This window comes from Elephantulus edwardii, unplaced genomic scaffold, assembly GCF_000299155.1.
Source record: "Elephantulus edwardii isolate Elephantulus edwardi_28Jun2011 unplaced genomic scaffold, EleEdw1.0 scaffold00510, whole genome shotgun sequence".
Lineage (NCBI taxonomy): Eukaryota > Metazoa > Chordata > Mammalia > Macroscelidea > Macroscelididae > Elephantulus > Elephantulus edwardii.
The window spans coordinates 356,844-372,585 of NW_006400260.1; the positions used below are offsets into that span (position 1 = coordinate 356,844).

At 40.7% G+C, this 15,742-nt stretch overlaps 1 pseudogene; it reads right to left on the minus strand.

Annotated features, from left to right (window-relative positions):
* Positions 1–719: 719 nt before the first annotated feature.
* On the minus strand, positions 720–12,493 carry LOC102843949 (annotated as a pseudogene).
* Between the last annotated feature and the right edge of the window lie 3,249 nt (positions 12,494–15,742).

The window sequence follows — 15,742 nt, forward strand, 5'->3', positions numbered from 1 at the left end:
AATCAGAGAGGGTAAGCAAATACGAAAAGAAACAGTAAAAACATCTTGGGCCCCAATTAACATATTTTACTGCTTATGTAATGAGAAACTTCTCAACTAAAGCTGTGAGGATGTACAGGTCAGAACACTCAACTCTGAGTTTCTCTCCTCTTCCCTTCTTTCTTCTTCTCCTCCTCCTTCTTCTTCCATGCAAACCTCTTTCAAGTTTTATTTCACACCAGAACACCTACAGGCACCAGAGCTAAAGATGGTACACTGTGGCTTTCTTCATTTCACCTACTATGAAAAGCCAACTCTGACTTGGTGTCCAACATTCTTACTCTGGGAGTCTCCTCAGAAGAGCAAAGGATGCTTTCTCTAGCTTGGAGAGCTCATGCTTACACTCTGAAACATTTTCTACTGGACTTCCAAGTAACCAAAAACGTGAACAAGACCACTTACTTCACTTGCCCTTACGCTGAGAACACAGCACAAGGTGATCCGTACCGATAGCTTCGTGCTTACTGCAGTGCTTATTTCTCCTCTTTCCAAAGAAGGTTACTCTGTTGATCCACGGATAACAAAAGGCCTAAAGTATTCGTGACAAACACAAAAGCCATTATGCCAAATAAACCTAAAGTCTTCCAATGAAGCATCACTTGAAAGAAAGAAAAAACACCACAAAACAAGAACAAAAAGTGGGATGATGGTTTCAGCTTGCTCTTCTCATGCTGCTGACGTCAGGGAGAGCTTATTTCTTCTTCAGTTGAGAATTTGATATTTTTTCTTTCAAAGAAGAGCTGTCCTGAGCTTTCGAGAAGTATCTGAGCCATATAAGGAGAATGAGTGCTGGCAAAAGCTGTCAGCAGAGGCAAGTCATTAGGTTCAATGCCCAGCACAACACCCAGTTTTTTCACATGGACTCGTCTGTGTCCTTGGAGATATCCAGACAGCATTTTACTTTTCAGGTGCATCTTCTGTAGTCTATCTTCAAGATGCATGACACAAAAGTCAGCAGGGAGGTGGAGCTTGTAAAGCTGCAAATTTAATTGAAATAAACTGGACACCTGGCTTGAGACCAGAACATCTTGACCCAGTTTCACACTGTCCATCACTTTCCTCTGACTCCTGGTGACCTGGACACTCCACTTACCTGTGTCTGCAGTAATACAGACTGCTTCAGCTGTCAGCCCATCAGGCATAAGATGACATACAGTATGGACTAGATCTGCCATCCGGCACTGCTTTAGCTTCTCATTGTTGCTGGTTCCATGGAGCACCAGATGAGGCATGTGTTGGGGGCACTAACCCGCCAAGAGTAACCGGCAATGTTTCTCAAACTCTGGTTGCTTCTCTGGGACCTTGGTAGAGGAAGCTCGACCTCCAAGGACTTCTCAGTCCTTTCACTGCAGTGTCAGTGTGGCTGAAGCACATGTTTCGTCATTGCTGTCTCCAAGAGCACTGTCTGAACTTTCATTTCTAGGAATTTCTCCTTTAGTTCTGCAGTCCACTTTCCTGTTGGCATCACCACAGGGACATCTGCAGTGAACAAGAGGATACAGTCATGTTGTAGAGGCTCTAACAAAGGTTCCTCCACACCATTCAAACACAAACCTTTCATTTTCTCCAAGGTTTGTGTTCTGGTTCCAGCAGCAATGTCAGAGGGTGCGTGTGAGTAAGCAGGTTGGTTCAGCTGACCAGCAACATCTCCTTCCACGTTTGTTCCAATATCTCTGCCTTCAGCAAAATAACTGTCAAGTTTACCTTCAACCCCCTTAGAAGACTGCTTCTGAGGACAGCAGACATCTTCATGAAAGTCAGCATGAAAGGAGCCTCTCAAAGCCTGCTGGTCCTGGGTCATGCTGGCCGTCACTCTGGACTGAGCTGAGGGATGAGTGGCAAACTTTGGACTTTAGCTGCTCCTCCATTTTCATGGTATGACTTTCAAGTTTGGACTCTGGAGATAAGGAGCTCCTATCCGGGTACTGCCCCAATATATCAAAACAGTTCCACCAAGAGAAGGGACGAGGATTAAATGAAGATGCAGAGAGACTAATCGTTGATCACGAATAGCAAATCTTTATTCTCTAGACCAAGTATATATAGGTTTCTAGAAACATGCCTGCAGGGGTAATCACATTATCTCATATCTGTCTGAGATGTTTACTGTCAGGTCAAACATTCCCAGACCTCAACACAAAACAAATATATCACATTCCTCCATTCTTTTTTTTTTTAATTAATTTAGTTTGTTTATTTTTCATTTCAATGAAACATTCCTCCATTCTGAGACCTTTGGTCACTCCCTATTCATTACCATCCTGCTTCCTTGAGTTGCTTACTGCCAATCAAATGTTCAAGCCAAGATGGAATCAGTCATACTGGTTTTACAATGCATTGCTAATCTTGTTTTGCAAGTTAGCCAGGCCCCCAACAAGCTCATAATCTGGAAAGTGAACTTTTCTAGGGGAGGAATTCCGTGAGAATGTCTGTCAGGACAAGACCAGGCCACTGACTGGTCTGGTGACTTCTTTGGCATTTCTCCTCTCAACTTCTCACTGACAGTTTGCTGACTGATTTTTAGTCCTGCCCTCAGAACTTCAGAACTGGACAGTCTCAAAGAACCATCTCCTGTTGTGTCTTTATTACATCCTTCCTCTCCACTCATGCCTTGATGCTGCCAGGAGCTGCCCAAGCTCTATTCTTGGAAATCCATGCTAAAGGCATCAGAACTCTCCTCTGAACTCTTGCTTCCTTCTCTGTCAGATGTGCAACTCAGATCTGCAATGCCAGTGCCTTCTGGGGTTTCTGCCATCCTCGAGGTTTCCTGGTTCCTCCTTTCAGTCATTCATGGTAGGATGGCGGTGGGGTTACAAGAGCTTGCTCATTTCTCACTGTAAGTACCATGAACTCGGACTCCTCTATCTCACCTTTCTCCAAGGCTGTTGCTATCCTTGGAACAGAATATAAGTTCCAGTTAGTCCCTCTCCCAAAGCTTCCATCAAACGGGTAACACAAAACTGGACTGGGTGACTGGATTCTGCTATCTTGCTACAGGAGATCATGACCTTTTCAGTTGAACTCTTCAGCCTGTTCTTGTGAGATTCTAATAGGGGGAAATGCGGGGGAGGGGAGAAGGAGTCTTGGAAATCCCTTTGTGCTTCTTCTTTCTCACTCAGGGAAAAGAGGATGCTGATAGGGAGCTCTGGTGGCCTAGTGGCAAGAAGCTGCACTGCAATCCCAGAGATGTGCAGTTCGAATCCACCAGATTCTCTGCTAAAGAAGGAGGGACAATCTCCTCCTGTACCAGTCAGATCTGATTTGATGGTAGACACACAAAAACTGGAGGGGGGGGGGTGGAGGTGAAGCTGATGGCAATTTTCTCCCTCTGCACTATGGCTGGATTAGAACTGCAGGTTTACTCAGCCAAGCTGAATGTCTCATCAGTTGACCTCCTTGGAATGATGTCATTTTCTAAACTTGCTGTTTGACTTTGAAGCCAGCAGTGCTGGTAACTGCTGGAAGATGATGTAGAGGAGCTGGGAGATGGAAAAGGTGTAATCAAAAGGCTGCTTAGGGAGGCTGATCGAGGAACACCACTGTCCCTGTCTTCATTTTGTCCTCTGCTTGGCATGTCAACTGGTGTGCTGTCTGCTAGATGACTTCCATTCTGGCCAGGACCCAAATTATTCTGATTTATGTTCAGTTTCCCCAAATTAGGATCTTGGTTAATGTACTCAAATCTGTCTTGCAAGTTATTTGTAATCCCACAGAAACTGCCCATTCTGGCAGAGAAGACCTTACTAATCATCAGTTGTGGGGTAGAATGTATATACTGTATCTTTAAGGTGGAGCCTTGATAACTCATTGCCACTGAGCCAAACATCATCTCTCCTTGTGTGTTGACATCAGAAGCTGGCCTTGCATTCTGGTATTGCGGGAGCTGCTCCTTGGCATGTTGCTAAAAACCCCTGAAGAACTATGGGAAGTGAGGCTGCTGACGCTGCTGCTCATACTGCCGCTTCCTTGACAACACTTGGCTGACATTTTCATAAAGACATCCTCTGTGTTCTGAGCTGCCACCTCTTCAATCTTGGGAACAGATTTAGAATCAAACAGACTTGTCTGCCTCTCCTGTCACAGTCCTGGTAAACGATTAGGTGAATCTCATTCAGATCAAATTCCAAACATGATCAACTAAAGGCTGGTCCTTCCTTGAGAGGCCTGGCCTGGGCAGACACTGACACAGAGCTGCCACTGTTGCTGCTGCCCCTTTTGTTGAAGAGATTCTGGAGCAAGGTTGGGGGATGATGCTTCTGTCATTACTACAGCTCTGGTCACATGACAGAGCCAGCCTGCCTCATGCCTCCCCTTCCCTTCTTGACTAAGCAAAATCTTGAGCAGTTCATGCCATTGCCTGACACATTCCTCCAGGACGGAGAAAAGCAGCACTGGGACTATAGTGCAATATAAGACCAACCACTGGTGGAAAATCTTATAATGTGGACTCCTTGCTGAGGTTCCACGGATTCTCTTTTGGGAAGTGACATTAATGAAGATGACCAAAAGAGCATGTTTAAGGCATCATTGGATGCTACCATAAAAATTTAGAGGAAGGGTTATATTATTAAATTGTTATCTTGATGAAGTTACTGTACTGCATAAAAAGAGACAGTGCTTAAACTTGAATTCTGGTAGGTAACCCATATAGTCATTTGAATCAAATGTTGTCAATAATGATAGTTGCCAATATTTATCTGTTTACCATGCTATGGTTACCATGTTGCTGTGATGTTGAAAACTATGCCACTGGTCTTTCAAATATCAGCAGCTGCCTGCTACTTTCTTGACATTGTGTGAAGTTTTTCTTAGTATGTATTAGGTCACTTCTATTGTGTCTGCATAAGTTGTTGACAGTTCTTTATATTTATGAGGTTCTGTTTATATTTATGATAGATATATTCCAGGCTCCAAGGGGGTTAAACCGGATGGCTCCTTGGAGGCAAGGATTCTGAGGCTTCATCTAACATACTTTGGACATGTTGTGAGGAGAGACCGGTCCTTGGAAAAGGACATCATGCTTGAGAGGGTGGAGGGACAGCACAGGAGGGGAAGGCCCTCTATGAGGTGGGTTGATTCAGTGACTGGGATAATCGGGATGGGAGTGTCAGAGACAGTGCGATTGGCACAGGACAGAGCAGAGTTTAGGGCTGTTGTACATAGGGTAGCTATGAGTCACAAGCAACTCGACGGCACACAAAAACAACAACTTGTTACAGGCTTACAGAGTTGCAGGCTCCATAGTTCCATAGAGTTCCCTCTATGGAGGTTGGCAAATCACTCAACAGGAAGTCCTTTCTGGGCCTGTGAAACAGGAAAGTTCTCCTTTCCTAAAGTCCTTCAGGTCATCTCTTATCTGTAGTACAGCCCTGTGGAAATCTTGTCTTACTGCAGCTCCCCTCTCCTAAAGTCCTTTGTATTGTTTGGTCAGCAGAATGGCACAATTGGGTTCCTCAGCTGAAGCCGTTTATGTCCAGCAGGGTTGCAGGCAGCTCCCTCCCTAACACTTCACTGTGCCAGCTATGGAAGTAAGTCTCTCACCTGATTGCAGGTCCATCTCTTAAGTTCTATTGTCCTCTTTGGTCTGTGGAGTGACCCCACAAGCAGCTAGGTTGCCCAACTTGAGCAGTTTCTCTCTTCAGGGACATTTTGGGGCCCTCCTTCTCCAGCACCTCAATGTGCTGCTTCTAGGAGTGAGTCTATCAGCTGATTGTAGCCTTGTCAAATGACTGTTACGCATCAGTTGAGATGTTCAGGTAGTTCTTATCCTTTGTTTCATCAATTTGATGGATTATATCTATTGTTTTCCTTATGTTGAATCATCTTTGCATGTTATTAGGTGCTGTCGAGTCGAGTGACCCTATAGACACAGTGACCCTATGAACAACAGACCTGAACTCTGTCCTACCCTGTACCGTCCTCACAATCTCTGACATACTTGAGCCCATTGATGCGGTCACTGTGTCAGTCCACCTGGTTGAGGGTCTTCCTCTCTTTCACTGACCTCTTCAAGCATGATGTCTCTCTCCAAGGAATAGCCTCTCTTAGCAAAATGCCCAAAGCATGTAAGATATTTTATCATCTTTGCTTCCAAGGAGCACCCTGGCTGCACTTTCTTGAAGATCTATTTGTTCTTTTGGATATACCTGATATGAATATACTTGATAATGATGCAAGATTCTTTTGATATGATGTTGGATTCTATTTTGTTGAAAACATTTTTTGAAATTATGTCCTGAGGGTTATTGTTCTATAGTTTTCTGTTTTTAATGGCATCTTTACCTGATTTTGGTGTTAGAGTTATGCTTGCTTCATTGGATCAATCTGCCAGTGTTCTGTCTTTTTCTATCTTCTAAAGTATTTTACATAGTATTGGTGACAGCTCTTTTCTGAATGTTTGATAGAACTCATCTCTGAAGCCTTCTGGTCTGGGACTCTTTGGGAGTTTTTTAAATGACATATTCAATTTCCTCTTTTGTGATGGGTCTTTTGAAATGTTCTTCTTCTGTGTTTTAGTTTAGTTAGGATGTGAGTTTCTAAAAATTTTCCCATTTCCTCTATATTTTTTAATTTGTTTCAATACAGCTCTTCTTAGTATTAGGCTTTTGTTCTCTTTTATTTCATTTGGTTCTGTTATGAATTTACTGAGGTTTGCTTTGTGATCTAACATATGATCTATTCTGGAGAAAGTTCCAAGTCCACTAAAGAAAAATGCATATTTAACTCTTGTTCTGTGGAGTGTTTTATATGGATATTAGGTTGAGCTGGTTAATTGTATAGATCTTATGTATTTTGTGGAGTTTCTTTCTAGTCATTATGTTCTTCATTGAGAAGTGTTTTGAAGTAGTGTTTTGAAGTCTTCTACTATTATTAGAGTGTTATCTGTTTCTTTCTTCAAATATGTTAAAGTTTAGTTGTTCTATTTACTTTTCCATGCTTTGTGTGTGAAGAACTTCCTTTAGTATTTCTCGTAAAGTTAGCCTTGGTTTCACAAATTCTCTTAATTTTTGCTTTTGTGACAATGCCTTAATTTCAAACATCATACTTGTTGGGAAGTTTTGCCAGATATATAATTATTGGTTAGCAGTTATTTTCTTTCAGAGTTTTATATACATCAACCTATTGCCCTCTTGCCTACATGATTTCTGCTGAGAATGAAGAGCCTAATCTTATTGGTTCTTCTTTGTAGACATTTCTTCATTTGTCCCAAGCTGCTTTCAGTATTCTTTCTTTGTCTTAGATTTTGGGAAATGTTAATAGAGTTTCTTTTGGTGTTTTCTTTTGGATCCTACCCTGTTCAGGGTTTATTCAGCCATATATATATATTTTTTTCCCCTTTTTTTCTCACATTTCAGAATACCTGGGACATTTCCTTGCAGTGAATCGGCAATAATTTTCCCAGTGCCCCTTTTTTATTGTTTGTTTCTTCTTGTTCTGGAATTCCAATCACATGTATATCTCATATACTTCTTATGCTATCTTAATTTTCCTTCCTTCTTATTTCTTATATCCCCACCCCCTAAAGATTTGTGTTGAAGATTTTGTCTTCTGTTTCATTGATTTTTGTCTTTTATTTTTTTCATTCTACTCTCTTGTTCTTTCATCGTGTTTCTGAAATTTTGGTCTTGTTATCCTGGATTTCAAGTCCCTGTTTTGATGGCTTCCAATATTTCATTGGTTTTTATCTTGCATGAATTTATAAATTCTTCTAGAGTTTTGCTTGTGGCTTCCTCATATATTTCATACTTTCCCTTTCATCCTATGAAAACACTTGACTATAATAATTCTGAATTCCTTACCAGAAATTTCCAACAGCTCTCTTTCTTGGAATGATTTAATGGCGCTGTGCTTTGAGCACTTTGTGTGTGTGTGATAACTTGCTTGATTTGTATGTGTGTGTTTGTGTGTGTTATTTGATATTGTATGTTGCTTTATGACCATTATATTTATAGTGGGATCTTAAAACCACTTGACTTGGGTGTAGTGGGCCAGCGAAATCACTGACTCTTGGAGACACTAAAGCTCTGTAAACCAGTGTATCTCTGGATCGCTATTCCTGTGAGTGATTCACTAGCTCAATGTGATTAGACACTGGAAAATGGCGGTGCAGGACCCCAGGGCCACTGGACCACAGGTAGACATGGCATGAAGCTGGTAGGCTAGTGTCAGGCATGATGCATGATGGAACTAGTGATGGGTGTGGCCTGGGGGTTGGTGAGTTGATGCTTTTTATATGTAATTCTAAGCAAAGTCAGTCAGTGTTTGCTGGGTTTTCTGAGTCACAGCACCTGAGGGTTTCCAGGGCGCCAATGTGGTACTGGGTGGGGAGAATAGCAGAGATCATGTAAAGATGGTAGGCATTAGGATAGAGTATAAATCTATTGTTCATTGGATTGCTATGAGTCATCGTTGACTCAATGACAAGTAACTACTAGAAGCAAAAAAATCAAACAAATCTGTCTGGGGAAAGTGCAACCAGGTAAAGATGATGAAACTTGGTCTCACACACTTTGAAAATGTTATAAGGTAGGGTCAGTTCTTAGAAAAAGACATCAGACTGGGAAAAGTAAAGAGTCAGATAAACAGGTGAAGATTTTCAACAAGATTGATTGAATCAATAACTGTTTCAACATGTTTGAGTATGGTAGAAAGTTTTCTAACTAGTTTTCATACAATGCTCAAATAAGTTGTGTTTCACACTATTCTTCATTCACATTGTGCTTCATTCAAACATTCTCAGGCACTATATTTTGTAAAATTAATCACCATTGGCTCTTGCCTATCATTACTCTGTCTTTTCATCCAGATCCTTCCCATTTCCTTCCACTCCTCCCTCCACCCAACTAACTGTGCAACTCTGTGTTTTTTTCTCTTACTCACCCTCACTCCTTCACTCCTACTCCTTCCCACCTTGGGTTCCCATACATTTTTTACCAGTTATCCTTCTACTTTTACAATAATGGTCTTATGCAATATTTGTTCTTAGAGACTGAGCAGCATAATGCTCTCCAGTCTCTCCCAAGTTATGTAGTATTTTTCCCAAATCTTTGCTCCTGAGTGCTTGCATAGTATTCTATTGCGGGAATGTACCACAATTTCTCAATCCATTCAGTTGTGATTGGACATGTGGGCTGTTTCTGTGTTCTTGTGGTGGTGAACAGTGCCGCTTTGAACATTGGTATAGAAATCTCAATTGGTGTCTCACTTCAAATTTCCTTGTGATAATAGTGCTAGTAGTGGAATTGAATTACAGAAAAAGAATTGATGCCTTTGAGCTGTGGTGTTGGAGAAGAACACTGACCATCTCATGGACTGCCACGAAAATGAATAGATATGTCCTGGAAATGGTGCAGCCATAGTGCACAATGGAGGCAAGAATGATGAGGCTTCGTCTCACATATTTTGGACATATTCCTTGGAGAAGGACATGATGTTGGGAAGAGTGGATGGTCATCGAAGGAGAGGAAGACCTTCAACCAGAAAGACTGACAAGGTGACTGCTGCAATGGGCTCTTGTATGTCAGGAAGTGTGAGGATGGTGCAGGACAGAACTAGGTTCAGATCTTTTGCTCATAGGGTCGCTATGAGTCACACTTGACTCGATGACACCTAACAACAACAACAACAACAACAACCAACTTCCACTGTCTATAATTGACTGAACAGGAAATTGAGATGCATTAATAATAATTAGTTACTGGAATGCAAAAGTTGGAAGCCAAAAAGGACTGGTAGTGGGAAAATACAGACTTGGTGACAGATATAAGGCTAGTGAGTCAAAGATTAAATTTTGTACAATCAAGGGTTTAGCAATTGCAAATATCTTTTTAAAATGCACAGAGTGTGACTATACACACAGACTTTACCTAACGGCCTGCAAAGGAATTAGAATGACAAATAGTTGATGGAAAAACTCATTATCAGCAGTCAAAATAAATTCAGTGGTTGACTGTGGAACAGGTCATAAATTACTCATGTGGAAGTTCAAATTGAAGTTGAAGAAAAGGAAAATAAGTCCACAAGAACTAAAATATGACCTTTAGTTTATGTCACCTGAATTTCTAAAACCATTTCAAGAATAAATTTTGAGCTTTGATCACAAAAGAGCAAAGACCAGATAAGTTGTGGGATAACATCAAACATAATATATGAATAAAGCAGTGGGCCATTACAAAGAGAGGAGAAAGAAAAGACCAAAACAGGTGTCAAAAGAGACTCTGAAAACTGAACTGGAACATAGACCAAAACAAAGGGAAGAAATACTAACGCAAAACAGCTGACTAGAAGATTTCCAAGGGCTTCTTGAGAAAACAAAGCAAATTATTGTAACAAAACGTGCAAAGGGCTGGAGAGAAATACAGAGATTTGATCATCTAAACTTGCAATTCATCTTATGGTGTTTGAAACTAGTTTCCATTGAGATATTGTAAGAACTTGTGAAGCTCTATTTTACTGGGTTTTCTTTTCTTCCAGCAGAATTTGATATGCGAATCCTCTCAATTAAATCAAAGGCTCAATTCCTAGTTACTGTTGGAAATCTGCTGGGAAACCCACATTTGCTCCTCTTTCAGAAAAGTGAGTGTCTCTGGATCACATTTCTGCTCCCCCACCACCACCCCAGGGTGTGTTTCTGGGCTTAGGATACATTCTTTCACCAAGAAATCTTTACCGCAAATTTCACTGTTCTGGGACTGATCTTGAAGCCTTAATGGCTTAGTGGGCAATGCATCAGGTTGATAAGCTACAGGTTGGTTATTCCAGTTCACCAGGTGCTTCATGGGAGAAAGATGACGAGTCTCCTCCTGTCAAGATTGTAGCCTTGAAAACCAATGGAGGGTTGTTGTGAGTTTACATCGACTTGATGGCAGTGGGTTTGGTGTGACTTTGGTTGAAATGGATTTCTTTTCCCAAGACGTAGACACATAAAGAGGGAATGATAATAATTGACAAGTGACACTTAATCAGAATTGAGCACTGTTACAGGAAAACAGAGACCTCCAATTGACCTGGAGGTGTTTCAGAACAAGGCATAGAGAGGAGCTGTACAATATATGGTTTACAAATGAGACAGAAACCAATAGGAATGTAGAGAAAGATGTTTAATTACAGAGTATACAGCCTATTTACAGCCTTCAATATGGATTGAAGCTCAACATCAAGAAAACAAGGATTCTCACCCCTGGGCTGATTGGCAGCGTCGTGATAGACATGAAGAGATTGAGATTATTAACAGCTTTAGTTTGCTTGACTTCACCATCAGCACTCTAGGTACCAGCAGCCAGGATAGTAAAAGATAATTGTACTGGGAAAGTCTGCTGTTAGAGAACTCTCTGAAGTACTGAAGAATAGCAATGTCATTCTGGAGAATAAGGTGCACCTGATCCAGGCCATAGTCTTTGCAATTACTTGCTGTGTCAGAAAGCTGGATAATGGCTAGGGATGATAGAGAATTGATGACTTTCAGCTGTGGTGCTGGAGAAGAGTATTGAATATACCCTGGACTGCAAGGAGAATAAACAGGTTTGTCCTAGAGAGGATGAGACCAGGCTGCTCCTTGGAGGCAAGGATTCTGAAGCTTTGGTTGACATACTTTGGACACGTTACAAGAAGGGACCAGTCCTTGGAGAGGGATGTCATGCTTGGGAGGGTGGAGGGACAGCACAAGAGAGGAAGATCCTCTATGAGATGGATTGGTTCAGTGACTGGGGTAATGGGGGTAGGTGTGTCAGATACAATAAGATTAGCACAGGATAGAGCAAGGTTTAGGGCTGTTGTACATAGGGTTGCTATGAGTCGCAGGTGACTCAATGGCACACAACAACAACAACAGTATTTTGATTCTGAAAGTATTACATATTGTTTATACATACTTGAGTCTGTGTCTCAACTTCTTTGATTTATTGTTGGATCTAATATTAGTCTGTATTTTTACTACATCTTTTTAATAAATAAAAGAAATTTCATCATGCACCAGTATTCCTCTTTCTATGCTGTGATTTCATTTTTTCTCCTTTGTAATCTTGGATATCATTAATTTTTAGGTAAATTTGAAATGATTTTTGCAACTTCTTTCAGGATATATGAGATAATTCTGTGAGACTCTTTCCATATATGCATTATTTTGTGAAAATGGATTAATTTAGTGCCATGATTCTGAATGACATTCATTTGTCCATTATACATTTGGACTAATCTTGCTGGTGTGAAAACAACACGTTTGATTGTTTCTTCTCCTTTTTCTCAGATTTTGACCAACAATCACTTCTTGGGAATACCTTAAAATTGTGTTACTTTTATGGAAGTTTCTTCCCGCTTGGCTTTCCTTGAGCTTCTGTTGAGAAAAAGAAACAAAAAACAAGATTAAGAGATGAAAAAGGAAAACCAGAGAATGCGTTTATATATCTTATCGTACTTGCACAAACTTCTCTTTTGCCATCAGCTTTGTATAACTCATTATCACCTAGGAGATAAAATGAAATATTAAAAGAATGAGCTAATTAAAATAATTAATTGATAATCTTATGCACAGAAAGGTTGTACAGCCTGGTATAGATCCGGGTGGGCACGTTTGAATTCTGTTACTCTCACTATTGTCTCTTTAGACTTCTCTGTGGCCGATGACACTTGGAGAAAATCAAGGAATGATTGAACATTTAAAGGCTGTTTTCTAATTTTTGCTTCTTTAAAAATCTGTTTCCACCCCCCCCCCCGAAAAGAAGTCCATTTCCCTTTTTCCATAGTTTTTTTTGTTCCCTCTCCTTAGCATTTCTGTTATCTGTGGTAGCAAGCTTGACTGAACTTAAAGGCATCTTAAAATCGCTGCTTTCTACAATCACCCTGCCATTTTTGCAAGGAGGGTCTTGGCCTTTAAGCCGTGGACTCAAAATTATGAGTTGATGAAGCATCATCAAGTTTGCATTCATGAGGCCATCTCATTATCTTTCTAAAATATATCAGGCACTCATAAAACTTACTATGGATGATTAAGCCATTGGAAGCAGGAGTGGCATCCACTTCCTAAATAACTTGCCTCCGGAAACTCTGTGAACTCTGATAAATGTCGATAGTTGCAGAGGGGCTGCAGGCCTTTGTTCATAGGGTCGCTATGAGTCGTGCTCGACTTGAAGGCAATTGACAATGACAACAACAAGCCAGATGGGTGAGAACAGTACCGACAGGTCTTAGTATATTCATGAAAAAACATCAGAGTTTTTCTTTCAGGAAGGAAATGTGTAACTGCCCTTCACAGCAAAGTTCATTTCTTCTCATACTAAACTGACTAGTGTAGGTTATAGAGAATCTCCTGCATTGTCTACCACTGATGAGATGTTGCTGAGCACATTTCAGAACTCACTATCCTGTGAGTCGAAAACAACTCGATGGCACATAACAACAACAACATCCTGAAGTACAATGTTTTCAGTGATAGGATAATCCCCATAGGTTTATAAAGGAAGACCTGTTAATATGACTATGATCTCCAACAGCTTATGTCAAAGATGAAAAATTTGAGAATTTCTACAAAGGATTCTTTTTCATTATTTTATTTTTTATTTTATTATTTTGTGTGCATGTACCATCAATCAGATCCTCCTGGTACAGAAGGAGATTTTTCTTCTTTCTCCAGCAGAGCTTCTGGTGGATTTGAACTGCGCACCTCTGGGATTGCACTGCAACTTCTTGCCACTAGGCCACCAGAGCTCCCTCTACAAAGGATTTTGAAGCTCCTTCTCACATACTTTAGGCAGGTTGTCAGGAGGGGCCAGTACTTGGAGAAGAACATCATGCTTGGAAGGGTGGAGGGACAGCTCAAGAGAGGAAGTCCCTGAATGAGATGGATTGACTCAGTGACTAGGGTAATGGGGGTAGTCAGAGGCTATGAAATTAACTCAAGATAGAGCAGGGTTCCCAGCTGTTGAACATCGGATTGCTGTGAGTTGCAAGTGACTTGATGGCACATAACAACATCAAAACCACTTTTTTTTTTAAAAAAAAAAATTTTTTTAAGGGAGCTGTATTTTAAAACGTATCACTCAAGATACATTAATAATAATTGGTGATTAAATGCAAAAGTTCAAAATGAAGAATCATAGTTATTGGACTAATGGCCTTGTTAATAGAAATAAGGTGAAAGATCACAAAACAGAATTGTCTATTACTAAAAACGTGTTCTTTCAAGAATAATGTGCACCTGATGCAAGCCATGGTCTTCTCAATTGCTTGCTATGCACCAGAGAGCTTCACAATGACTAAGGAAGTCAGAAGAAGAATCAATACCTTTGAGTTGTGGTGCTGAAGAAGAGTATTGAACATACCATGGACTGCTAAGAGAACAAATAAGTCTGTCCTAGAGAGGGTGAAACCAGATTGTTCACTGGAAGCAAAGATTTTGGAACTCTGTCTCAAATACTTTGGACATGTTGTCAGAAGAGACCAATCCCTGGTGAAGGACACCATATGTGGAAGGATAGAGGGTCAGCAAAACAGAGGAAGATCCTGGTTGAGATGGATTAACCCAATAACTGCCAATGGGGTCAGATGTGCCAGAAACGGTGAGGTTGGCTCAGGATAGGACAAGGTTCAGAGATATTGTTTGTAGAATGTATGAATTGTAGTTGACTTGGACACTTGTAGTAACAACAGCAATAGTGACTTATTAATTGCAAGTACTTTAAAAAATTAATATATAATAAATGATCGATATGTGTGCATATATGAATATACCATGGACTGCCAAAAGAACAAAAAAGTTCATCTTAGAGAGGGTGAAGCCAGGCTGCTCCTTGGAGGCAAGGATTCTGAAGCTTTGTCTGACATACTTTGGACATGTTGCAAGGAGGGACTAGTCTTTGGAGAGGGGGGACGTCATGCTTGGGAGGGTGCAAGAGAGGAAGACCCTAAATGAAGTGGATTGATTTTGTCGCTGGGGTAGTGGGTCTTCCTTTATAGGTGTGTTGGAGACAATAATTTTGGCACAGGATAGGGCAGGGATTAGGGCTGTTGTACATAGGGTCACTATGAGCCTCAGGTGACTCGACGGCACATAACAACAGATGATAATTAATACCATTGGAATGCAGAAATTGGAATAAAAAAAGGACTGGTTGTTGGAAAATACAGACTTGGTGACAGTAATGAAGTTATAAGCTGAATGACTGAATTTTATATATAATCAATGATTTATGAAATGCAAATACCTTTTTAAAACACATCACTGGTATTTATACACATGGATCTCACCTGATGCACTACAAGGAGTAAGGCTGACTACTCTGAAAAGACTGAATGTTGTTGTTGTTTATGTTATGTTTATTGGTGTTTTATTCACAATAGCAAAGAGATGAAAGCATCCCAAGTGTCTATCAATAAGCAAATGAATAGAAAAACAATAATACATTCACACAACGAAACACTTCGCAGCATTGGAAAACAATGTAATAGTAAGACATTACACAACATGGGGGAGCCTTGAGGACATTAAGCTGAGGGAAATATCTCAGTCACAGAAGGACAAATACTGAATAACACCACAGTTATAAAATGGGTGAGACATGGAGGTTAGAAAAAGGAGGGGAGCTCTGGTGGCCTAGTGGCAAGGAGCTGCAACTACAATCCCAGAGGCGCAGGGTTCAAATCCACCAGATGCTCTGCTGGGGAAGGAGGGACAATCTCCTCCTATACCAGTCAGATCTGATTTGATGGT